This window comes from Chrysemys picta, chromosome 3 (assembly GCF_011386835.1).
Source record: "Chrysemys picta bellii isolate R12L10 chromosome 3, ASM1138683v2, whole genome shotgun sequence".
Classification (NCBI taxonomy): Eukaryota; Metazoa; Chordata; order Testudines; family Emydidae; genus Chrysemys; species Chrysemys picta.
The window spans coordinates 115,581,480-115,608,144 of NC_088793.1; the positions used below are offsets into that span (position 1 = coordinate 115,581,480).

At 41.0% G+C, this 26,665-nt stretch overlaps 1 protein-coding gene across 2 annotated transcripts in view; it reads right to left on the bottom strand.

The window, feature by feature from the left end:
* Positions 1-26,665, bottom strand: part of SYNE1 (spectrin repeat containing nuclear envelope protein 1) — a 488,794-nt gene that overhangs the window by 435,112 nt on the left and 27,017 nt on the right. The window lies entirely within an intron of this gene.

Consider the following 26,665-nt stretch of genomic DNA (forward strand, 5'->3'; position numbering starts at 1 on the left):
CCCAACCCCATGCCCCAGCCCAGAGCCCCCTCCCACATCCTGAACCCCTCTGCCCCATCCCCCAGCCTGGAGCCCCCTCCTGCACCCCAAAGCCCTCATCCCCAGCCCCACCCCAGAGCTGCACCCTCAGACGTAGCCCTCACCCCCCCAGTACCCCAATCCCCTGCCTCAACCTGCAGCCCCTCCGCATCCTGAACCCCTCATTCCCAGCCCCAACCCAGAGCCCACACCCCAACCCCTGGCCCCCTCCTGCACCCTGAACCCTTCATTTCTGGCCCCACCCTGGCGTCTGCATGCCCTGTTAGAACCCTCACCCCCACCCGCATGCCAACCTCCTGCTCCAGCCCAGTGAAAGTGAGTGAGGGTGGGGGACAGCAAGACACCGAGGGAGGGGGGATGTAGTGAGCGGAGAGAAGAGCATCGTGGGAAGGGCAAGGCTAGTGTGTTGAATTTTGTGGGATTAGAAAGTTGGCAACCCTACTCCTGATTACCTCAGAAGTTAGACTAGTGAGGGCTATTTGGGAATGTCCCAGCTAAACATTTTTTCATTGGAAAATGTTGATTCATCAAAAGTGAAACTTTTCATGAATGAATGTTATGTCAGGTGTTTTGCTGAACTTAACAAATTTTTGGTTAAAAAAAAATTGAGATTTTTGTTCCAGAAAGTTTCAGTTTTTTTAGTCTAAACAATTTTTCATTTTGAAATTTTAGTAAATTGACACTATTTTTAAGGGGGGAAAGCCAATCAAATGAAATGGTTCTAAATTATCAAAACAAGTGATCTGAACAGAAAAAAAAATCTGATTTTTGGTTGGTGAAAGTCTTCAAGATTTTGACTTTTCATCCCTATTGAAGACAGCAAAAATTTCCAAATGTTAAAAATTCTCACAGGTGTGATATCTGTTTCCTACTCAGCCCAAGTCTATAGTAATATTAATGATTCAGATGGTTTATACCCTACCTGGCCAAAGCTGAATTTAATAAAACAGTTATTCAATCCCAGCAAGTCAATTGGGAGGCAAACACAAATATATTTGTTGTGAATGACTCTTTAGCGGTGAACAGTAATTTGTTCTGCATTTAGTTATATCATCCCTTTAGAACACTATTTTAAAATAAAGTTATCCAGTTTCACATTTCTAATTATCTCCTTGACATAACATCCTAGAGGTCCAGTCAGCAACTCCAACTCCACATGGCAAAAGCTCATCTCCTTCTCTTTCTCTCATCTTCTATTTTCCATTGACACTGACAGCATCTCCAATCACACTTCATCAGCAAAGATCAGAACCTTGTTGCAATATTCACCTCTCCTTTTTATTTTGGCAATAGTAAAATCCTGCCGGATCTTTCTCTGCAATATCACACAATTCAAACACTTCCTCCCTATTCCTACAGACAATATGCTTGCCCACGGGGCTATCTCCCCACCTCAGCTACTCCAAACTCCTTCTCTTGTCTTGTTCGCACCATCATAATTGCACTCTTTTCAACAGTACTCAGAACGCAGCAACTAAAATCATCTTCCTCACCCACACCTTGGAAAATTCTACCTCCCCTATCTGATTCCTTCCCCTAGCTTCTTCTCACTTTCCATAGCCTCATCCTTACTTTCCAAGCTCTCCATGAATCTGGCCCTGCTTTTTTCTTCTTCCCATTAGTTTTTTCCTCTCTCTTTTGTATTCATGCTTTCTTTCAGGCTTCCTCCTATACCTGGAATGCCCTCCCTATCCCAGAGTGCCAAGCTTACATCCTTTCCTCTTCCAAATCCCTCCTCAGAACTTACTTCTTCCATAAAGCCCACAGATGTTAAGCCATCTACGTAAAAATGCTGCCAGACCCCCAATAGATAAAAAAAACCAAACATTTCAAAGACAAGTATCTTCCTGTGAGTCTCCAAGGACATTTAGAATCCAGTTTGCATATTTGAACTTACAACATTTTATTCGTCAATTGAGATAGTTCCTTGGAGTAGGGACTTGGGTCTTCTTCTGTATCTTATATAATGGCAACCACATTGTCAACACTTAAGACATTCAGGACCTTAATGAAAGACTCTTTCAGATGTTTCCTAATGAAATTATTCAGAATTTATATAACTCTCTCTCTCTCCCTCTCTCTCTCTCTATATATATATAGTGTATGTGTATGTGTGTGTGTTTGTGTGTGTGTATGTGTGCATATATATACATACACACACACATATAAAACTCCTTCTCTCTCTGTATGTACCCACAGTCACACACAGAATTTTGTTTGATTCAGCATCAGTACTGACTGTCTTTGAGGTAAACAATAATCAAGACAAATCTTTCAGGTCAATACATTGTGATGTTCACCTCAACAGAAGTTAGTAGGCCCAATGCTTAATGCAACTCAGAAGGATGGCGGGGGGGGGCACAAAAGTACACTCTCTGCTTCTCTGATTCTGATCTGTTCAGGTATTGGGCCAATTCCTGGCATAAATTAGAGCAGCATGCTTTCAAGAAGCTGTTATAGCAGACTGGGGTTGTTGGAGCTCAGGCATCCCCTAGGAGCATATCTTACACCAGCTGCAAAGAGGGGGTTGATATAGGAGCCATTAAGGCAACTCTACTACTCCCAAAGATACTCCTATGAAGGGAAATCCTTCTGTGGCCTGTTAAGATGGCTTTGGAGCTGTTTTGTGCTGTTGGAACAGCACAAAACTTCACCAGAACAGCCACAGGTTGGGTCCAATATTTGTTATCACTGGTAAAAGAAGATGCACATTTACATCTGACTTAGACACAAAGGAAATTAGTCTAGTGATCTCATGTAAAAGCCAATCTACAGAGGCCATCCATCCTCATCACAATCTCCCTACACATATTGGGTTAACTAATTGTCTCTGCTTAAGAGAGTCCAACAATCAGTAAGGTCAGGGCAGAGGCAACTGAGTTATGTTGTGTGGATAAGTTTGCATAACTATTATATCTGTTTACAACTTTCCTAGTTTCACCCAATGTTAGTCTCTCATATTTATGAAGACTAAAAAACATCAACATTTTAAGAAAGACCCCCCCCCTTCACAGACATAATTCAATATTTTAAAGTTAAATTTATGTTTTTTTTAAAAATAAACACAGGAATTATATTTCCTTTTCCTGACTTTCTGTCAGGATTTCAATTCTTCAGGAAAACAGTGTATGGGTGGAGCACTGTAGAGACTGGAAAGAACTGCTATGACCTCATCACTTATTCTTGTTAAAGCAGAACAGTCAGGCCTCTTTCACTGAAAACATTTTTTATGGGGTGCTGTTTGTTCACTCCCAGTTTTCAAAAAGACTTACTCCAGTTTAATAAGAGGAGCATAGAGCAAAAACATACAACAAAACATTTAGCGATTGATAAGTCAGCACAATATTTCTGAACAGAGATCAAAAGATTACTAGAACTGCATACATTTTTAAACAAAGGGGAGATTTATTATAATTGATGATCCAGAAAAGAGTATCTATGGCCCCTACTACAAACCTCCTGCTCAAAACTTTTTAATAATCATTTCAGTATAAGATAATTTTTTCACATTATTTTTTGATTTGCATGTCCTGTGACTACAGAAATGCCAAAAGACTACAAGAGAGAAGCTAATATTGGCATTTCTGCCAGAAGCAGGAAGTTCCAGAAATCCCCTAAAGTCTGCTCTCATGAGATTTCAGGCCGTATTTTGAAGCCCCAAGAGTTCTGCATAATTTTGATAAGCACCTGACCTTTTGGATGCTTATTCACACCCCACCCGCTCACCCAATGATGGTTTAAGTATTTATCCACAAAGCATCAGTCACTGGGACAGAGAGGGCATGTGAGAGAGAATGAGAATGACTCTGTAGTCCATTGTCAGGCCACTCGCATGGGAGGTGGGTCCAGCCCCCTGCTCCAATGATTCTTTCATTATCTGTCCACAGTGGAATTGTACAATCCCTAAAAATCCTCCAGCCATTATATGTGGGAAGAGGCAGGTGCCTTACTCATTGCTGCAAAGAACAGCTTAGGCATCTAAACCACCGGACTCCAGGAGATGGGTTCCCATTTGTAGATCACTCAGCAGAGATAGGTGCCTCCCTGCAGCTCATACTTAGATGCCTAACTCCAAGAGAGGGGCAGCACTTAGCACACACCCCTCTTATCAGAATCTCCCATTGGCTAGCTTAGGCAGCTCTGGACTAACTACTGGCTTTTGTGGCTCACGTTCCTAGGTGCCTGTCTCTCCCCGTTTATTGTATAGGTGCCTAGATGCCTATTTCAGCTTTGTGGATTGCAGTGTTGTTCCTGTGATTTCCTGTGATGTCCCTTCATTGATCTCACCCTCTGTGCCTTAGTCTGTCATCTGTACTATGGGGATAACAGTATAATAGTACTTCCCTGACTCACAGGGGTTTTGTGAAGATAAATGTATTATATATTGTGAGGTGCTCAGATACAATGGCAATGAGGACCATACAACTACTACACAGAGACAGGAGTAACTTGCAGAAAAATACAGTGAACGAGTAACAGCATCAGAATCAAAGTGTCTTTTTCCCCCTGCACTAATACTCAGTTCATTAGATTATAGCTGCTTCTGATCATAGCATCAATCCACCCTTCCACTTTGCCATCCTTTTCCTTTGAACTCTAGTATTTATTTGTCCCCGGTGATGATGATATTTTTTACAGCAGTGAACATTACTTTGTTCTATTTCAAAGATAAAAATGATGTTACAATTCTTAGAACCTATTTTTAATAGCACTTATGGCTCTACTTCGTGCAAGTTTTGCCATTTAGAAAATGGATCTTGCTGTCCATTAAGTGACCTCACCTTTGGCTCAGGATCAGGGTGGATAAAAATCAGTGGGTTTTTTTTTTTAAATCAAAAACAACAGATTTTTTTTAATTTAAATCAGATTTTTTTGATAAAATGCTTTTTGAGGAAAAAACCTATCTAAAGATAGTTTTAATTAAGATACATTATAGCTCAAATAGATTTCATCATGGAATAGGGATTATAAATTCTAATTCCATAGTATGAGACAGTATATTCATGTGATGTTTAAGAAAAGTTTTGTAAATGAGTTCCAATAGTTCATTGATTAGGGACCCAATCTTATGGGGTTCCACAGTATAGATTATGGGGTTCGGTATAGATTATTTAGGTTAATCTTTCCATCTACCCAGGGCCGGCTCTAGGATTTTTGCCGCCCCAAGCAAAAACAATTTTGGCCGCCCCCCCTGCCCCCCTGTTTTTTTCTTACCCCACCCCTGGCCCTGCCTCAACTCCGCCCCTTCCCCAAATCCCCAGCCCTGTCTCCTCCCCCCAGGCTCTCAAGCGGCGCGCAAATCAGCTGTTTCACACGCCGCGGCCACTCGGAATCTCCCCCTCCCTCCCAGGTTTGAGAGCCTGGGAGGGAGGGCGAGCAGCGGCGCGCGAATCAGCTGTTTCGCGCGCCACGGCGCACGAGCGGCAGCAGCGGTGGAGGTGAGCTAGGGCGGCCGGGGCACATTTTTAGGGGCGGCGGGGCGGCATTCTGGCGCCGGCCATACCGCCCCTAAAAATGTGCCCCCCAAGCACCAACTTGTTTTGCTGGTGCCTAGAGCCGGCCCTGCATCTACCCAATGGGACTCAGTGCTCAGTCTAGAAGATACCATCAGAGATGCTTAGTTTTGCAGTTCTCAAACTGTGGATTTGTGTCTCCAGAGGTAACATGCTTGTTAACAGCAAAAATGTTTTAAATAAATAAATAATATATAGAGGTGAGAAATAACAGACCTCAACTCTATTGTCCCTCTGCAAATTTGTGTACACAGAGTCAATCCCTTACCTCTCTCTAAAAGTGCAAAGTTTCAGAAAGTTCAATGAATAGAAGATAGTTGGGGGCGGAATAGATCTGGACAAGGAGAAAAAGTCTGGAGATAAATGTGAGAAGCGAGGGACATATGCTTGTTTTGTTAAAATATTATATGTTTGCTGTTGAAAAAAACAATCCAGAATACCTAAAGTTGTTGTTTTAGTTAAATAAAACAATTTAAATGTCTGTCTGGTGATGTTCTCCTCCTAACACAGCATGGCAAGAAAATCCTCCAAATATTAATGATTAACCTGTTGAACTGGAGATAGTTCACCTCCCAATGACTTCATAAATATCTGCTTCAATTACCTTTGATAAATGAAATAACCAAACAATCATTCATTTTCTGATATAGCTGTAAAACTAATCTGAAAAGTTTTCAAAATAAATCACTGTTTAAAAATGTACAGTGTGTACCTTCTAAAAATGAAACCTACATCTATCTCTGAGTTGTGAAGAATATGTATTAAGGTTATAACAACCAACAAGAATGCACTTTTATGTAGAAAACCATGATTAAATCGAGTCTTGCTGACTAATGATTTAAATCAATTTGATTTAAATCAAATCCACCCTGCTCAGGATGTATTAATCCTGTGGTTGCAGATCATAATCTGATCAGCAGGGCCTACAACAACAGCGACTATTGCCCTGGTTAGAAAAAAAGTCATTTGGGGATCAGAGCTGTCTAATATAAGGGTGCGCTTCTGGCTATCAATTGCCAAACTTCCAGATCGCAGGGTTATGAAGTTGGTAAGGGCGTTTGTTCTACAAAGCTTAACCTTCAACATGGTCGGCGGAATGGAGATTTTTGGCTCCAGTTTACAAGTTGTTTATTTCGTTTTCTTTTAAGGAGTCTTATCAATTCTAGGATCCAGAGAATGGGTCGCCTATGCGGCCCTCCGTGGAGGGCGGTTGTTGCAGCACCAGGTCAAGGACAATGCAGCTGCTGGTACCCCTCAACGATCACACATGGGACAATGGGTCCTTTATCCCCATTAGGGCTGCTAGGCAAAAGGCCATTTGGAGATGTCTGGGAACCAGGGTGTGGGGAGGAGGCAGCCAAGCTAATGCTTGGGGCTGATGTTCAGTGCAGGTACTCCATAAATTAAGGCACAAAAGAACCAAAAAATGGCTTGGAAAAGGAATTAAGGAGAGGTACTTGGTAACTGAGAAAGCCAGGGGCAGTTGGGGACTCCTATGACCGGTACAGCCGGGTGCCAACCCCCCCACTTCATTACAGTACACCTTAACCCCTCCTACAAGGGATGTGTGGTTGGTAAGGTCCTGGCAAGGAAATTGCTGGAGGGACCTGATCCCCACAAGAAAATTGCTGGAGGGACCTGGATGAAAAGGGGGAGGGGAGTTGGTGAAAGCCACCCCTCCTCCCCCCCCCCCCCCGCAGAATTGGCTAGAAGTGGTAAGGTCCCAGCAAGGGAATTGCTGGAGGGACCTGGATAAATAGGGGTGGAGCTGTGGAAGCCCCAACACCACCAAAATTGGCTGGAATTGGTAAGGTCCCGGCAGGGAATCTGCTGGAGGGACATAAATTTTGCACCAGCACTGCACACATTTTATCCTCCGGGTTAGTCCCAGACATCTGTCTAATAATAAAGTTGCGGCCTGATTAAACCCATAACTAATGTCTACTGTCATTCTTTCAGCATAGCCAGACAAAAGGTTATAAGAGGAATTTGCTCACTTTAATAAGTTCCTCTTATTATTTCCTGATCTTTTCCTCTTTTCACTTCCCCTCACCACCTCTTACGCACTATCTCCAGGTCACTTTATGCAATAGTATTTGCCCAACCTGAGATCATTGCTTTTTGAGTGATAGCACTGCTCAGTTTAAAGAGTTTACAGTCAGTGTGTTCACAAAAATCCTGCCTTTCCCATCCACAGGAACGGACACGTTTTTCCTCTCATCCAAATGGGAGAATCCCATAGGACTATCACTCAACACAATCGTGCTAGTTGCAAAGTTAACAAAGCCCTGTGTAAGGGCAACGTGGCGCCACACTGCTCTAAGAGCACAGGAGAGAGTTTGCCTCAGGAGGGTCTTGGACAGAGATTGTCTCAGAAAGAATCTCAACTGGGGCTTCTCAGTGTACATAGGAGGTGTGCACTCTATAACACCCATTCGGAGGAGACAGATTGCTCTCCCCTCTGTGCCAGTCCCATTCCACAGACCTCTACCTCCTCCCTGCCCTCTTTCAGGCAATTGGTTCACTGAGTGAAGAGGGAACAAGCAGGCCCTGTTCACAAGGACTGCTATTGTGATTAGCAGTTTCATGTTTCAAAAGTAAAAAGGCTTCTTGTGCATACATGTGTCCCCACCAGGGCTGAAATCAATCTAATCCAAAACAGAGTGGTCACAGGTGAACAGAGAAAGTGGGAAGCTGACATTCTTTATACCAATATTAAATATAGACATTACAAAAGGTTAGTACATTCAAAAACAAGGGTTACAATGATCAACTGTGGGAAGCACTCTGTGATGCAGTGAAATTAATCATATATTATATATAGATGCCTCATGCTGCCAATCAATCATTTTAAAAAACAGACTACAAAAACTAGGCTTACACAATAGGCCATAACCAACTTCAACCACACACAAAAAAAACCCCTACACACATACATCGCTATATTAATTCCATGGCCAACAGAGTCTATACAAAACAAGGACAGGGTAAACAAGTAAACTATAAAGTCATGGCTTCATGTGACTACAGAGATAACGATTTCCAAATAATTGATCTTATCAAATGTTTGATCTACAAATCAGGAGGATAGAATAATTACAGATTTAGTTAAAACGGCATTTATTGAAAAAGGTGCTGCAAAGAGCCAAAATCAATAATTAATAACCAAACATTACTGCAGATGTTACATTTTAAAAATGAAAAAAAAAGTTGTTACATCTCCTTTCCCTAAAGCAATATTAGGAGGGACGAGCTTGAAAGTAGTTATAAAACACTCTTACAAAACCGTAATAACTTTGCCAGTCACACTCATAAAAGTAGTCACTCATATCGTCAGGGCCTTTGTGTCAACAAGGGATAGGAGTCTCAGGGTCTGATCCAATGCTCAGTTAAGCCTCTGGGGGAAAAAAACATTTACTTTAACTGGTATTGGATCAAGCTCTCAGAGTTGAGGTCTCAAGTGGCAGCCATTGCCTATCATTTGATACTTAATTCTGAACATTTAACTTTATATGCCTTTGATCTCTACACCAAATACTTTTCTAACACCTTTTATTATTATTTTATTATTTTAAAGAAGCCACTCTGAGCTCAATATTATCTGTATATAGTGCATTGAAACAGAGATGGGATCAAGACACAAAGTTCAGATCTACAGATTTTTCCTAACATTCAGGGATATTTGGATCTGTAGTTTTCACTCAGCCCATTACAGAAATGGCCTCAAGTGACCTGATGAATATGCAAGTCCAGGGGGTTTGTTTAGTATGGATGGGCCCATGTGTACATTGAATTGGATACAGTAGCTACGGCCTTCATTATATAAAGTACTGTAATAACTTAACTAACTGCCAAACACTGTTGTAATGAAATATGAAGATAATGAATAAACTCTTTTTAAAAATTGTGGGCATGCTAAGGTGTTTCATAACTTTTCAAATAAGATATATGTGAGTTCCCATATTAGCTGTTATTGTACATTTCCCTGTATGTGATCTATACTTAATAGAAGACACCACTGTACTTGTCATTAAATACATGTGCTCCTGAATTGCTTCTTTTGGGGATATCCCTTCTCTTACATGTCTGTGGGATTCACTCCTGGAGGAAGTTATTGGGTCAAATACTGTGGCTGGATTTAAGAGATGGGATAATCGTATGCCCAACAATAATGCTGTAGCTAGATAAACTAGGATCATGCTAATGGTAGTCAAATCTCATGCTGGAGAGAATAAACTTATCGTCTGAAGGTGTCAGGAAGGATTTCCCCCCTTCTTGTGTATTAACTGCTGGTGAGGGCATGTGTCTGGATTACTGTAAATTGACCGATAGTTGGATCCTGACTGGCAAGTCCTTCTGGATATACTTCCATGTTTCTGTGTACATTCCTTTCCTTCTCTCAACACACTAACGGCAATATTTTCAAAAGTTGTCTCTGGTTATGAGTACCCAACCTGAGACACCTTGAATTTCCTGATTCCGAATATACTGAGCATTCACAACTCCATGTGAAGCTAAACCAGGCCCAAGGTGTCTCAAGTTGGGCACCTAAAATCTGAGGCAACCAAAATCAGTGGCCACTTTTGAAATTGTGGCTGCAAATATCTGAAAATATTGCACTATACCGTATGTTTGTCAATGGTTTCTTGGTTGTCTTTGTTTAATGGAGAAGGGAAATTTCAACCAAATTTGATTTTATTCCCAATTCCTCTTATCGATGGCAGGGCAGAGTAAAGGTGGAAAATGAAAGGGAAAAAAAGGGAACCTAGGAAGGCACAATTCTTCTTGCCCATGCAGCAGGGGAGGAAAGCTGTGCCTGCTGCACCCTCTCCCCCTCCTGGCTCTCCAAAGAATTCCTTCAGCTGAAGCATTGCAGGAGGTGAGACAGAGACAGAGACCAAACAGCATAGTGTCATCTCCTACTCAGCCTATGGTTATACAAGCAGGTATCCATGTGGAAGATGATGACACGGTAAGGTCTGCAGCTATTCCTGAAGCAGGCACAGTGCCTCTTGGAGCTCCTTTCAGCACAAGGCAATAGGATGCTGCACCATCCCTGAAAAAGGCACAGAGACCACTTTTCTCTGAGACCAGTGGAATGTGAAGGAGGGATGGCCATTTACCCCTCTCGTCTTTGCGCTCTATAGTCCTACCTGTGGTTGGACATTAGCTTTGTACCTGGGAGGTAATTGGCCCACTCTGCTGTGTACTTTTCTGGGCACCACTCTTAGAAAGGAGTGAAAAAAATTGGAGAGAGTCATGGGAAGAGCAACAAAAATGATAAGCAGTTGAGAAATCATGTCCTATAAAGAAAGGTTGAAAGAACTGGGCATGTTTAGAGAAGAGAAGACTGAGGGGGGACATGATAACAGTCTTCAAATATGTAAAAGGTTGTTACAGAGAGGACAGCAATCGATTGCTTTCCATTTCCACTGAAGTAGGATAAGAAGTAGTTGACTTAGTTTGCAGCAAAGGAGATTTAGGTTAGGTATTAAGGAAAACTTTCTAACTACAAGGATAGTTAAGCACTGGAATAAGCTTCCAAGGGAGGCTTTGGCATCACCATCACTGGAGGTTTTTTAAGAATAGGTTAGACATCCCCGGTCAGGGATGGTCTAGGTATACTTAATTCTGCCTCAATGCACAGGGATAGCCTAGATGATCTCTGGAGGTCCCTTGTTGGCCTACATTTCTATGATTCTAAAATCTGCTCCAGCTCCAACTGAAGTAAATAGAAACCGTCCATTCAGGTCACTGTCCCTTATACTAAAAGGAGAGTGCAAAGACCACACTGTGCCCATTCCTTCATGGGTGTAACAGCTGGGAAGGCACCTTGATTTTATACTCCCTTCCTTTGCCCTCCACCCATGTTTGTGCACCCACACAGTACGAAGCAAAATCTTACCCTGAATGTGTGTTAACTTCTCTGTTAATCACGGCAGAGATTTCTTACACGAATCTTCATGAATACTGTTGCTAGCGCATTAAAAAATTGCAGTGTGGCCGTGGTGTCACAAGGAGCGGCTTGGGCTATCGGCCTGAGTACGAACTAGGATGGCTAGCCTCAGACGATGCCCTTGCCACCAGAGCCACACTGCTATTTTTAGCACACTAGCTCGATCACAGCTAGTGTGTCTCTCCACCCACACTGTGAAGCATCCTCCCAGCTGCTCTGTAGACATAGCCCGTGGGACTACTTACACAGCAGCTAAGATACTGGGGTGGGGGATTATTATTTCCCTGCCACTGTACATGGCTTTGATAAATACACGGAGTACATTTTTCTGCCTGTGCTTACGTCTCATTAGCAATAACAGGGTTTAGGTTTGTAGCTCCCTATTAAATGCACTGGAAAGATTACTTTTCTTTGATTACTGAAGCTAGTGTAGGATTCTATTTATGAGAGAAGTTAGACCAGAGTGAACACGTTGTGGGTTTAAGGAAAACCTAACAATTTTATCTTATTTCATTTTTGTTCATGCTAGCCACATCACAGTTAGCCTCTACAGGCATTAGAGACAGATGTAGGGAATAGAAGGATGAAATCTTCAGCCTAGGACACAGCTACTCTTATTATATTTGTTACTTTTTCACTGGGCATATCTCAGCCTCATTCTGAAGTTTTGTAGCGTGGGATACAATTTCCCCTCCCAATAATGCAAAAGACTCAGAAAGGAAAATCCACCAAATCAGCTTATGGCTGACACTACTGGCAAGCAGCCACAAATTCTGTCTAGTCAGTGAGAAACAGCCTTCTGGAAGGCAACCAGAACACCATCCTATAGCACTGGTTTGAGATAAAATGAAAAAGGTCACATATATGTAGCAGATGGCTTTCAGTGACATGCTACTTTAGGTTGTATTTTTGCAGGTGAATATTTCTGGTTAAATATGTATATATTAGAAGATAAATATAGCCTACAATCCCTAAAAATACACCTGACCTGCTAGACAGAGAACATTTTTATCACAAGCTACTATCTGCTATTAATACAAGGTTTTTTCCTTGTTCGGCTTTTGGCTTCGCACCAAAAAAGGAAAAGATATTTGACAAGCCAAACAATGTTGAAATTACTTGCCCTGAACCCAGTTGGTTATTAGTAAAGGTTAAATGAAACTGAAAGCTTTGAAAGTCTACAAGGATCTAAGAAAAATCTTCTAGTTAAAGAGTCTGAGGGGAAAAAATAACCTTGAAAACATGGATAACAATTGACTGGTATGTAGCTAGTCTAATTACATGGACTAAGGGCTTCCAAGAATTGACGAATTGAATTGATGACCCAGAAAACAAGCTCCCATTATTAGGTTTATAGAAGGTATTTTTAGAGTGCAGAAAGAGAAGCGAAACCAAGGTAATTTTCAGTAATTGATTAATATATTGCTACAGGTGTATAGGTTAGAACTCTTCTAAGACTGTGTAACAGAATGTTATGTGGTTAGGAAAGTAACTTGGCTGGCAGCATCTTTTAAGATATTTGTAAAACAGACTAATCTCAGAATAGAACAAATAAAACAATGCTAGCATGTACATTTTACTCTGCTGTTTTGGAGTTAAAAATTATGTATACAGATTAAAGCCTTGTTCATCTTCAATTTAAGGATTTCATAACAGAATAATGAGAGAGAGCCATGGCTGAAATCTATGCTTGTTAAACACAACAAGGTGCAGGTGCTCTGTGGAAGCCAGATAGATCTTTTATTGACAGCTGCTATATTGTGTCTTTATAAGAGGGTAATAAACTATAGTCAAACTGTGGGGAAAATAGCTTTTGGGGACAAACACTAACCATCATCACACTCTATCTACTGCAGATTAAGTTCTTGACTTGGTGCCCCTATCCTGAGCAGAGTACGCCCTATGTCTTGCAAAGGCAAGCTCTCCATTTTCATTTCTGGAGGCAGCATCACCAGTGGTCCCTATCATATGTTATTTTCCATTCCACTCTATTCCATTCAGCATTTCTTCATGCGACATAACAAGGAACACCAAATGGCCATACAATGAATGTCTTCAAAATGTATTTCACTTTAATGTGTTTTCCCACCTATTAGTTTGTTCTGTTTCTTTCTTAGCACTCCTTTTTCTATCTCTGGTTGTCAAGTTTTAGTTACTGGTCTTTCTTGAGGGTAAGACCTATGTTTCTGCTTTTTTTTAGTAATATGGGAGCTCTCTCTTTATGAAAGCTTACTCTCCCATTCAGCCTTGATTTCTCTTTCCATCACACTCCTGCTTTAGAATAACAAATATCTAGCGGGTCCAGAAACTCTTCAGCAGCCTCTAATTTTGACCCATCTACTCTAATCTCTTCTTCAATGTTTGTTATGCATGATAGGGGTTCAAGTCCCTTTCAAAGTGTCTCTTGAAAATGTAACCCAACCACATAATTGTGGCATTCTGTACATCCCTTGTACTCCAGATTAAGTTCTCTGATATTTCTAGCTGCATCAAAGTCTTTAGGGATTTAAAGTGAAGATGCCATCCACAATTCAGATGAGACTGAAGTGTACAAGACTTACATCCAACAAAGCCAACGTTTTCCTTCTGTTTCCTATACTCAGTCTAATGCAAAAGTACTGGTTAATCTCAATCTAGCTGGGACAAATTTAAAAATGTAATAGTTTGTTATTTCTCTGTAATGCTTTAAATTTTGCTGTTTGTACTGCGGTATTCTCGGCTTCATTTTTTCCCCACTGCATACAGTAGTGTGAAATGATACTTGAAAGTCTTCATATCATCTTTCTTTGTACCATTGCCACCTCTCTCTCCTCCACCCAAACATAGTCCTTCTATTCTGAAGTATTTCAGGAGAGCTACCTCATAACACTATAACCAGAAACATATGTACACGGCTTTTTTACCAGACCTGGACTCTGGCAAGTGATGTTTTACCACCATTCACAGTCAGGATGCTAACAACAGATTCAGGAAGGTAACCATAAATGTGATGCAGGGTTATAAAAACAAACATGTTTATGTAGGGAACAAACACATGGATATGTTTAAATTATTCACTAAAATATCAAACACAAAATCACTGAGAGAGCAAACATGGTTCTTAAGCTTTGCAAGCTTAAAGGGAGAGTGGGGGAGTTAGTTTCTTAGGAACTAGCTGTAAACATTAAAATTAACCTTTCAGATTCAGTTAACTATTCAAGTCGCCTTTGGACAGTTTGTCACAGCCATAGCTTTCTTAGTAACAACACAAATATAAAGCCAGGTTTCAGCTTCAGGAATCCTGAAAAGGTATTATTTAGATATTCTGTATATTACTTTAGCACACTGTTCAAGCAAAAGGACATTCTAAATACTGTGCTAACTAACTGGAGTAGGAAGAATCATGGAAATGTAGGACTGCAAGGGACCTTGATAAGTCATCTAGTCCACTCCCCTGCATTGAGTCAGGACTAAGTAGACCTCTACCCCGATATAACGCTGTTCTCGGGAGCCAAAAAATCTTATCACGTTATAGGTGAAACCACGTTATATCAAACTTGCTTTGATCCGCCAGAGTGCGCAGCCCTGCCCTCCCCCCCCCCCCCCCCCCCGGAGCACTGCTTTACCACGTTATATCCGAATTTGTGTTATATCGGGTCGCGTTATAATGGGGTAGAGGTGTATTATCCAGACCATCCCTGATAGATGTTTGTCTAACCTGTTCTTAAAACCTCCTGTGATGGAGATTCCACAACCCCCTTAGGTAATTTGTTCCAGTGCTTAACTACCCTGACAGGAAGTTTTTCCTAATGTGTAACCTAAATCTCCATTGCTTCAATTTAAGCCCCTTACATCTTGTCCTGTCCTCAGTGGAGAGGGAAAACAAATTTATCACCATCCTCTTTATAACAACATTTTATGTACTGGACGACTGTGATGTCCCCCCTCAAGTCTTCTTCTCCAGACTAAACAAGCCCATTCTTTTCAATCTTTCAGCACAAGTCATATTTCCTAGATCTGCAATCATTTTGTAGCTCTCCTCTGGACTTTCTCCCACTTTCTACATCTTTTCCAAAGTGTGGCACCCAGGATTGGATGGATAAAGCTGAGACCTTATTAATGATGAGTAGAGAGGAAGAATTACATCTTATGTCTTGCTTACAACACTCCTGTTAATAGATCCCAGCATGATGTTCGCTTTTTGTGCAACAGTGTTACAATCTAGTGAAAGAAAATTATGCAACATATTCTTCCCTTTTCTACAATATATTGCTCCACTACTGAGACAGCCAATATTAAGAAACAAGATGAATTCCTGTCTGCTCACTTAGCAGTCACCACCAGCTCTGCAGTAATATTCCAGAGTTTTATATTCAACAAGATTGCTATATAAATAGCATCAGTTATAATATCATTTATGTGTATTAAAGAACAAAAAGGGATGCCTGGGATTCTTCTCTCAATAACTTCTTATGAGACTGTTCATGAATGAAAAATCAGAACTCAACAATGTTAACATTTTTATATTATTAACCACATCTAAAAATAATCAAGTCCTCCAGACTTCTGATAACTGAATGGAAATAATATCCCAAATCATGGGCCAGATTCACCTTTATGTTCTTGGAGGTCAGATTTCTAAAGATATTTAGGCATCTGAAAACACAGCTAGGCACTTAGGTGCTTTTGAAAATCCCAGTAGGCACCTATTTGCATATGTAAATACCTAAATACCTTTTAAAAATCTGGTCTTCACTGCATTGCGCCTCTCCAGTGAGGAAAAGCAGCCATAAATCCAGCTTAATTAACCTAATGTTCTATTCAATCAAGCTCAAATCTGACTACAATGATCCATGTATTCATGACTTCCAGACTTGATTACTGCAACTCATATCTATCAGTGAAACTACAAGCCCCGAAAAAGCTCCAGCTAATACAAAACATAACTGATTGGTCATAATGCTTTCTGCACTGGTTTGCCACTGAATACAGAATTGAGTCTGATGTTCTCTGTCTTGATCTTTAAAGCCCTCTATAGGATTGATTTTGGCTACCTGAAAGATCATCTCTTCATCAATAACTTTGAATTCTTGGAAAAAAAACAGATTGTCAACCGATAAAGAAGTTCATGAGAGATGGCCCAACGCTACAGGACTCATTACCATCAAAGATAAGAATGAAAATGGACCTCCCTCACATTTAGAACTGACTTATGTCTTCAGCCTAGCTTTCCATCAGTATTCCCTCTACTCCCCCTCTCATTCATGCGCACATGCACACACACCACACATACACACTAACCCAGCTCCCCTCTTGCCTCCTCCCACAGGAAAAAAAAAACTGATTCTAATGAACCATTTTCTCCTACTGTCTAGGAAGGGAGAGAGAGATGTATTATGTCTTTTTAAAATGTTTGGCTGGTGCTCAGATAGTATGGTGACGGGCATCCATATGACACCATAGGCAGGTGAAAGAACTAGAAAGAACTTTGAGGAAGAATTTGCTGTTAATTGTTCAATCCAGTGACGTGAAAGAGAGGCCACCATGTTTTGTGATATGGCTTTGACAACGTCCTATATGGCATCACTAATAACATCAGTGATCCAGTCAAACAAAGGCAGAACATGACCTAGTTCTGAGTAAACATCCGTTGCCTATCTTCTACAGCTACCTTGCAATAAGCTCACTAGCAGCATAAGCTATACAGCCCAGAAGTCTTCATGGATCCTAGATACTCACATACTATGTTGTTGCTATGCAGTGTAAGAAACTAATAAAAAACATGCAGAAATATTATAAGACAGGCTCTTAAAATCAACTACAATTCTTGTAATTCAGATGTTTGCTTCTGAAGACACACTAAAAACTGAAAAGGACACCATGTTGTCTCCAGTCTATATTGTGGAAATCTGATTTGGCAGTAATATTAAAGCAAGGAAAATGCTCTTATTGTTGACCACAAAATCCAAGATTTTTGGCTCTTGAGAAAAATTGCTCAACACACAAATGTATATGCAATTTTTCAAGGTTTTTGGATGAAACACAAATAACACAGAGCTGATTTAAAAGGGATTTCATCTTCTACTTACAACCTAGGTACTTATACTTTCAGAATAGAAAATAGATTTATCAGTCCATCTAAGCACAATCTGTACTTTTCACTATAAAAATAAAATGGTAACATTTACTTTTTTGGTGGTCAGTTTTGTGTTTGCAGTACAGTTTTTCTATCTTAACCCTTATTAAGTAACCAACAACATGGAAAAATAGTCTTGTGCTTCCTTTGGAGACAACTAAACCAGAACCTGTAACCTAGAACAATGCTACTTGGTACCTAATTGTTGCGAAGCATCGTTGTCTCTAAATTGTCCACAGAGAAAAATAAAGCAGCTAATGTTCCTTATCAAATAATCTGATCTATGTTAGCAAGTATTCTTGATAGTAAAACGCTGCTGAATTGGGAAAATATATTCAATACATTTCAAGACCACTTCAATAAACTTCAATTCAGGAGGAAAAAAGCGCCAAGAAAAATTGTATTATAGCAATCTTGGCTGGTCTGCTACTTTGGCTGAGTCAACATTTCCATTATAAACTCCATTTCTGAGGGTTTTAAAAAATGTATTCAATGAAAACTAACCTCAGGCTGAAACTTGGTATAAAGTGAAATGACCATGTGGTTTCAAATTTGAATAAAATTTGTTTGCGCATTTTTAAGTTAGAAAATGACAAAATAAAACAGGTTTCTCTCGTTTCAAATGCTTTATTCCTCTAATGCAGGGGTTCTCAACCCTTGGCCCACTTGTGGCCCAAACACAGCCCAGGTGACATCAATCACGGCCCAGGTGACATCCTCAGGGCCATATAGGTAGTATCTATATTGTGTGGATGCAGATCATATAAACACATAGAGAGCTGCATATGCGGCCCACAATTGTAAATAGGTTGAGAAACACTGCTCTAAAGTAAAGTTTTTATTTTTGAAATGTGAACATGGGACTAACTTAAAACATGGTAAAACTACTCATTATTAAGGTAAGAAAAGTGACTGATGCATATCCCTAGAAATTACTCTTGATAAATGTGTTTTGGTATCAGCATTCTATAGTAATATTGTAACAGTTCCTTTGGGATTGTTATGATGCTTCAAATCAGTGATCCATTAGGAATCCACAGTGGCATGCAATGTAGATTTATAATTTTAGACTGTTAATCAGATTTATTTCAAACAGACAAAAGCTATCAAACTGGGTTGATGTTATCCATAGCGTCATTTAGGCATTAGAATTTTAACTTGCATTTGAAATACACTGTAACATAAGGCTTATCTTCACTGCTACTACTCTGAAACCTTCATTGCAATAGTTACTTTGGGTTACTCCACTCAAGCTTTACTCTCTTCAAGTTACTAATTTACTAATTATTCTATTCGAGTAGTTAGCCTACCTCAAATGCAAGTGGAATGAAAGTATCCACACTACAAAACAACACTCCAGCTACACAGTGATTTGATTAGCAACACAGAGCGATCTGATTATCAGAGTGACTGGATCAGCATCTGATGAGGAGTTGTACTACAGATGTCTCATCCCCACAGCATTACTAGTTCCAGAATCAGCAGCACTGGAGCTTCTACCCTGCTAGCTCAAGTTTAAAGCACCACTTAACTCAAGCTAGATATTTTTGTGTATGGATGGTAGCTGGACTGGGACAACTCTCAAGTTATAGCTCAAGCTAACACAGCAGGAAAGACAAGATTTAGGCCTGGTCTATACTGCCATTTTACAGCGCTGAAACTGTCTCGCTCAAGGGTGTGAAAAAACACCCCTCCCCCCCCAAGCGCAGCAAGTTTCAGCGCTGTAAAGCGCCAGTGTAGACAGAGCTGGTAGCTACTCCCCTTGTGGTGCCACAGCTACACAGCCATGTTAAAGCGCTGCCGCGGCAGCACTTTAACATTGCTAGTGAAGACATGCCCTCAGTCTCAGTTCTGACTCATTCTCAGACTAGGGATGGCTGTGCCATTTGGGCCTGGTCTACACTTAAAAATTAGGTCGACATAGCTATGATGCTCGGGGTGTGAAAAAATCTGAACCTATCCTCCAATGTAGACATGACTGGAATTCTTCCATCAACCTAGCTACTGCTGCTCAGAGAGGCAGATTATCTATAAAGATGGAAAAAACCCTTCGTCGCTGTAGGAAGCCTCTGTTCTACAGTGCCATAGCTGCAGCACCATAGCTGTGCCACTGTAGCACCCATATTGTAGACACAGCTTAGTTTATGCTAAAGCAAGGACAAAACTAAATATAAAAGATTAAATGTGAGTTAGACTAGGACAAAAAGAATAAAAATGAGACACCCTGAGACATTAGTCCAGAACAAACAGAATGCAGAGAAATGTTTTTAGACAAGCATAGCTGCAACATTACTTCATTTTAATTTATTTGACAGAAATGAGTCCATAGCCCCAAAATTGGGACAACCATGTTTTCCCATCAATAAACAAATATGACATGTTAACCAAAGAGCCAAATCCTGTACCTTACTTTGCAACAAGCCTGAGGACATAGGCTTGGCCCATGACTCCCCACGAGAGTTGGAGTTGTGAGGTGAGGTATCCTACTCCCAGGACTGTGGAGTGGCAGCAGAGCTAGTCCTTATCTGCTGCTATTGCTGATACAGTTGTTCCTATGTGTAGTTTATCCCCCTTCATCCTACACACATATGCGAATACTTCCATTGACTTTAGAGGGCTTATGATCAGCCCCTAGGGGACAGCTGGTGGGTTCACAAAGTCATGGATCCAACAGCCCTTTCCCAAAACTCCTCTGAGCAGTAGGGTACTGAGATCCTATACAGAAATGTGATCATTGGCACATAGACAGACAGCAGATGTAAATTGTCATAGTTCCATTGCCTCCAATGGACTGTAGTCAATGGAGCAATGGCAATTTATGCAGTATGACTAGCTGAGGATCTGTCCCAGAGGGTGCATATCATCTGTTCAGTCTAGAGCAATCCTGTTCCCCCTTGTGCATCATTACCATGCCATTCCAAGGCATGCAGTGCCCTCTGCACCCATGAAAGAGGTGGCTGATTTTCCTTAGAAGTATGCTGGCACAGCTAAGCAAATGATGAATTAAGGCAAAGTCTGTAACTGTCATTCTGTAGCACCAGCTGTGTGAGGTCAATGTGAAGTCATTGCTAGTTCCAGGAAACATGCTGTACCATGCTGAGTTACAACGACAGTCCTTCACATGAAATTCCATTGGTTCCCCTGGTTTGTGTCATAAGCTTAATAGTATTATAAACAGCTTGCACAGATTCTGCAGAGACAGTTAAACCAATGTGCATGTATGCAGGGCTGGCCTTACCATGAGGTGAACTGAGGCGGCCGCCTCAGGTGCCAGACTGTGGGGGGGCGCCACTAGGACACAGAGTTCAGAAAATTGTGTCTGCTGCTGGTGCATATGTATTCTCTCTGCTCTAGATGCACAGAGATGGTGGAGTGCTGTGCTGGAGGAAGGAGGGCACAAGAGATATAACAGGCAGGCAGGAGAAAAGGTGAGAGGGGAATAACAGAAAGCAGCAGGAGCTGCAGGGAGAGAGAGGAGGAGGAGCCTCTCATGTACCTCTCTAGCACCCCCAGGAGCCTGGACTGATTAACACCAGCTTCTCAGGGAGCTTCCTGTTTCCTGCTGCTTCCCTGCACCCACTTGAGGAGAACAGGCAGTCAACTGAAGTAGTAGGAGCCAGTTAGGCCCTTAAGACGCTGATATCTTCCCTCACTCAGGCCCTGCTACCAACCTACTTATTTGTCCCCTTCAATTGAGTGTTGAGAGCCACTATAGCTGGCACAGAACAGCAGTCATGAGTGAAAGAAGAAAATGCCCCTCTGGGGCAGCATTCAGAAAAAGAAAGAAAGCAGGAAGGAGCTCTCCTGAGATACATAGACACAAATGTTCACGATGAGCCTTCCGGCCCCAGTGAGGATGTGAGTGGTGAGGAGATGCCTGATCTTCCAGTTAGTCAGAGTGCAGGTGACCTGGCAGCTACTGCAGCATCCATATCCCCATCTCAAGTGGATGTAACCATGCACATTCCTGAAGAAAAGTGTAGATCAGAGAAGAGTGTGGTGGAGGTGCAAGAAACAGCTGCTGCTGAGTTTAGTTCCTTAAGTCTAGATGATCCAGGACTGTGGACCCCCTAGCCTGAGGGACTTCCTTGTACTGCATGGGCCACAGCAAGTGAAAAACTTCATGTTCCCCAAAGATAATGAAAATAGAAGTTTCCATCCAACACATTACTGGCGTGAAATCCCCAATGGTGACAAAGTGGAGAGGCCATGGCTTATGTACTCAAAAACCCAGAATGCTGCATGCTGTTTTTGTTGCAAACTTTTCCAGTCTAATATTCCAGCCACATTGGGTTCTATAGGAACAAAGGATTGGAAAAATCTGGCTAGAAATCTGGAATGCCATGAGAAGGCAGCAAATCACCAGAGAGTATTCCATAGGTGGAAAAAGCTTAAGATGAGACTAAGGTTAAAGGCCACCATAGATGATCAGCATCAAGAGAAGATTGCATCAGAATCTCTTTACTGGTAAAATGTTCTGAAAAGGCTCATTGCCATTGTGAGAATGCTTGCTACCAAAACCTAGCACTGTGTGGCACTTCAGATCAGCTGTATGTGCCAAACAATAGAAACTTCTTTAAAATTGTGGAGCTGATGGCTGAGTTTGATGCTGCACTCCAGGAGCATCTAATAAGAGTCACCACCCAAGAAATGTACACACAGCACTACCTTGGAAAAACAATTCAAAATGAGATCATACAGTTACTGGCAACAAAAGTCAAACAGAAGATTGTGGCAGATCTGAAGTCAGCAAGATATTACTCTGTTATTCTGGACTGCACAGCTGACATCAGCCATATGGAACAAATGACTTTAATGGTGCGTTTTGTAACAACAACAGAACCTAATGAAAATGTCTCTGCAAAGGTGACTATCAGAAAGCATTTTCTAGAATTGATTGACATTGATGATACTACAGGAGCTGGTATGACAAATGTGCTTCTTAAAAAGCTGGAAGATACGGGAATTGCGATAGCTGACATGAGAGGTCAAGGCTACGATAATAGTGCCAAGATGAGAGGAAAGAACAGAGGAGTGCAGACACGGATCCGAGAGTTAAACCCTTGAGATTTTTTTGTCCCATGCAGTTCTCATTCATTGAACTTGGTGGTCAGTGATGCAGCATCAGCTTCTAGTGAGGCTGCTGAATTTTTTAATGTAATTCAAAGCATTTATGTATTTTTCTCTGCATCAACTCATCGATGGCAAATTTTGAAGCAACATCTGGGAACAGCCTCTCTGACACTGAAACCACTCAGTGCCACACGATGGGAAAGTTGAGTGGAGGTGAGAAACCTATCAAACACCAAATTGAGAAGATAGATGATGCTATAGTTGCCATTCTGGAGGATAGTGGCAGAGGGAAATGGAATCACCAGAAACATACATAACTTCAAATTTCTGTGTGGCTTAGTGTTGTGGCATGACATACTGTGTGAAATAAATGTTGTAAGTAAGAGACTCCAAGGTGTTGACCTTGATATATCTGGAGCAATGGAACAACTGGACAAAGCAAAGTCATACCTACAGTCTTACCGGTCAGATGAAGGATTTCAAAACCTTCTGAAGAGTGCACAGAAGTTGGCAGAGGAACTTCACACTGAAGCTATTTTCCCACCCACTCGAGAATACAAGAGTCACGGAAGAAGAAGACATTTTGATTACGAGGCACGGGATAATCCCATAAGAGACTCCAAACAACAATTCAAAGTTGAATTCTTTAACCAGGTGCTAGATTGTGCAATACAGTCAGTTGAAAAACATTTCATGCAGCTCAAGGAACACAGCAGTATATTTGGGATGTAATATGATATTCCAAAACTCCTCACTATACCTGAAGACATGCACCAGCAATGCAGGGCACTAGAAACAGTGTTGACACATGATGACATGCGCGATATTGATGAGAGTGATTTAGGTGATGAACTGAAAGCCCTTTCAAGATACATTTCGGCAGGATCAACTCCAAAGGCTGTTCTGGAATATATGTGCACAAATAAGATGACCACCCTCTTTCCAAATGCTTTTGTTGCTCTGCGCATACTTCTAACACTTCCTGTAACAGTTGCCAGTAGAGAACGCAGCTTCTCCAAGCTGAAGTTAATAAAAACACATCTACGCTCCACAATGACACAGGAGAGGCTGGTCGGCCTTGCAACCATCTCAACAGAGCATGAGCTGGCCCAGACTGTGGACCTTCAGGAAGCAGTTCAAATCTTTGCAATTAAGAAGGCACCGAAAGCACCACTTTGATTATTCAAACAGATAAAAATGCCAGTGTTTACTATGCAGACAAGAAAAGTTACATTTGGTGTTCAGGCATTTGAAAGTTAAGTGTTACTTAAAATTTTTGAACAAGGCATTTTAAGTTGTTAGTTCTCCTTTATTGGGGTAGGTAGCAGAGCAGTAAAACAGGAAGAAGGCAGAATTGAGACCTTTCAAAGTTTTGGCCCAAGTGAGAGGGCATGCGGGTGACATTTGAGCTCCCCACCTCAGATGCCAAAATGTTGTGGGCCAGCCCTGCATGTATGAATGAATAATCCTCTTAAAAAAACTAAACCCTATGTACCAAATAGTGAGGTACAAAATCTGGTGAAACAATAAAGAAGTTACATTAATTAAAACAGTTGTACACCAATTAATATGCATGTTCTATACAATGATAGTTCAGACAATATTTCATAATGGTATAAACCAATGCCTAGATAGCACAGTGATGGGAGCATTTTAAATCAATAAGATAGAGACAGAGCTTTATTGGGGAGGACTTTGTGGTGGGGTAGATTCTCTTAGGTAGATTTTGTGCTTTGCTGGTTGTAGCCTGAAAATTAATTTGTTTGGACAATGAGACACCCCTCCAAAAAAAAAAAATTCTCCTCCCACTCCCCCACAGCCCTTGCCATTCTTGTCTGATCATTTTTACACAGGGCTAGATCTCTGTCTTCTCTTCTGGTTTCTCTGAGTGCCCCCTCTCAGGTGTTAGACATCTTGCCTTCACCTGTCCTGGAGTGGGATACCACATTTCTCCCACTCAAACTAGGTTCTGACTAGCCATGATTGCTCAGCAGGCCTGACTAGGTTTGGCCCCCAGAAGTCTTCCCTGTGGGAGCTATGGCCAGTGGTTAATACAGGGACCAGACAGCTTCCTCACACCAAAGTATTGTTTAATCTTAAAAGCAGAAACATAGCAAAGCATAAGAAAAATGATTTTTACAGCAGTAAAACAGTCTGTATATATGTCTCTCACACCTAGGGCTTACTATCCCCTGAAAACTTAGGAAGACCCAACTACTTCAGACCCCTCCACTGGACCCACCTCTGTTTCAGCCTGTACCCCGGGAACAGCCCCTGACAGCTGCCTCCCCTTCTCTCTTGTGAGCCTCTTTTTAACTGTTTCAAATCCTTTTAATCTCAATGTTCCCAGCTTTGGCAAAACAGCTATGTAAATTTGGGCTAGAACCAAGGAAGTAGCATCTTCAAGCTTAGTATGGTTTCTTAACCCTTGCCAATTTTACCTGGTGGATACTTATCTAGAAACATTTTGTTGATTTCCTGTTAGTTCTCTAACAGCTAGTGAACCAAATCAATATATGCATATAGTAAACATATGCCCATACAGTAACTATCCCAGTAACCAGGTCACATACAGTATTCAGAAGTTTGTGGGGCTGATCTGTAATCATTTATAACAAGGCTGGGAAAATTTACTGAATGTGGACTAGCCCAGGATGAAAAATACCCATCACTAGATCCACTTAAGACAATGCAATGTAAAGTAATGGCACAGTTGTGCACTCTTTGTTATATACCAGGGGTAGACAACCAAAGGCGGCACGCGAGCTGATTTTCAGTGGCACTCACACTGCCCAAGTCCTGGCCACCGGTCTGGGAGGCTATGCATTTAAATTTAATTTTAAATGAAGCTTCTTAAACATTTTAAAAACCTTATGTACTTTACATACAACAATAGTTTAGTTATAGATTATAGACTCATAGAAAGAGACCTTCTAAAAATGTTAAAATGTATTACTGGCACGCGAAACCTTAAATTAGAGTGAATAAATGAAGGCTCTCACACCACTTCTTTCCTATCTCCTAGAACTGGAAGGGACCTTGAAAGGTCATCGAGTCCAGCCCCCTGCCTTCACTAGCAGGACCAAGTACTGATTTTGCCCCAGATCCCCAAGTGGCCCCCTCAAGGATTGAACTCACAACCCTGGGTTTAGCAGGCCAATGCTCAAACCACTGAGCTATCCCTCCCCCAAAAAGGTTGCCGACCCCTGTTATACACTGTATTTAAATGTTAATATATTGTACATCTTCTCTTTTCTAATTTACTGTATGTGATTAAACTCTTCCGTCCACGTCTTTGCAAGACTCTGAGAAGCGGCAGAGGTTGTGGACCTGTCAGTTTATAGACTCAAGCATATAGCACTTAATCAATTTACGTGTAGTTCATGTTTGAAAAGTTATTCTTGCAATTCTAAGTTAGATTTTTTTTTTTAAGGGAAGCTTGGATTCTAAAAAAGCTGATGGTCCTTGCCTGGGAAAGCTTCCTTCTCATCTCAGGTAAGAGGGAAAATTAGTGTTTTTTTCAAGCCCTGATTGATGGCATATAATTGGAAGTGATCCATTTAGATACATAGGATTATTAATAAATAAAAGCCTGTATGAGTCAAAAAGCTGAATTCTGGAAATTGATTCACAAAAGAGAAGCTTTGTGACAGAAAGTAAAATAAATCATTTTGTTTCAGCAGGTGTGGTTTACAAACAAGACTTCCTCACTAGAAATAGTCTATGGCAAAAATTATCAGTAATTGTTAGGTGTTATTTTAGATGCATGTTTTAATTTACTTTGAAGTACTTTCTCTGCACTCTATTATCATCACGGCTAATTAATGGTAATGAAACTTCTCATTTCCATGAAAGTATAAATCAAAACTATAGAAATACAGCAGAATGTCCTGGTTACGTTTTTTTTCCTTTACACTATAGGAGTCTTTTATCTTAGTATAGCAATATAACTGACAATACTTCCTTTAC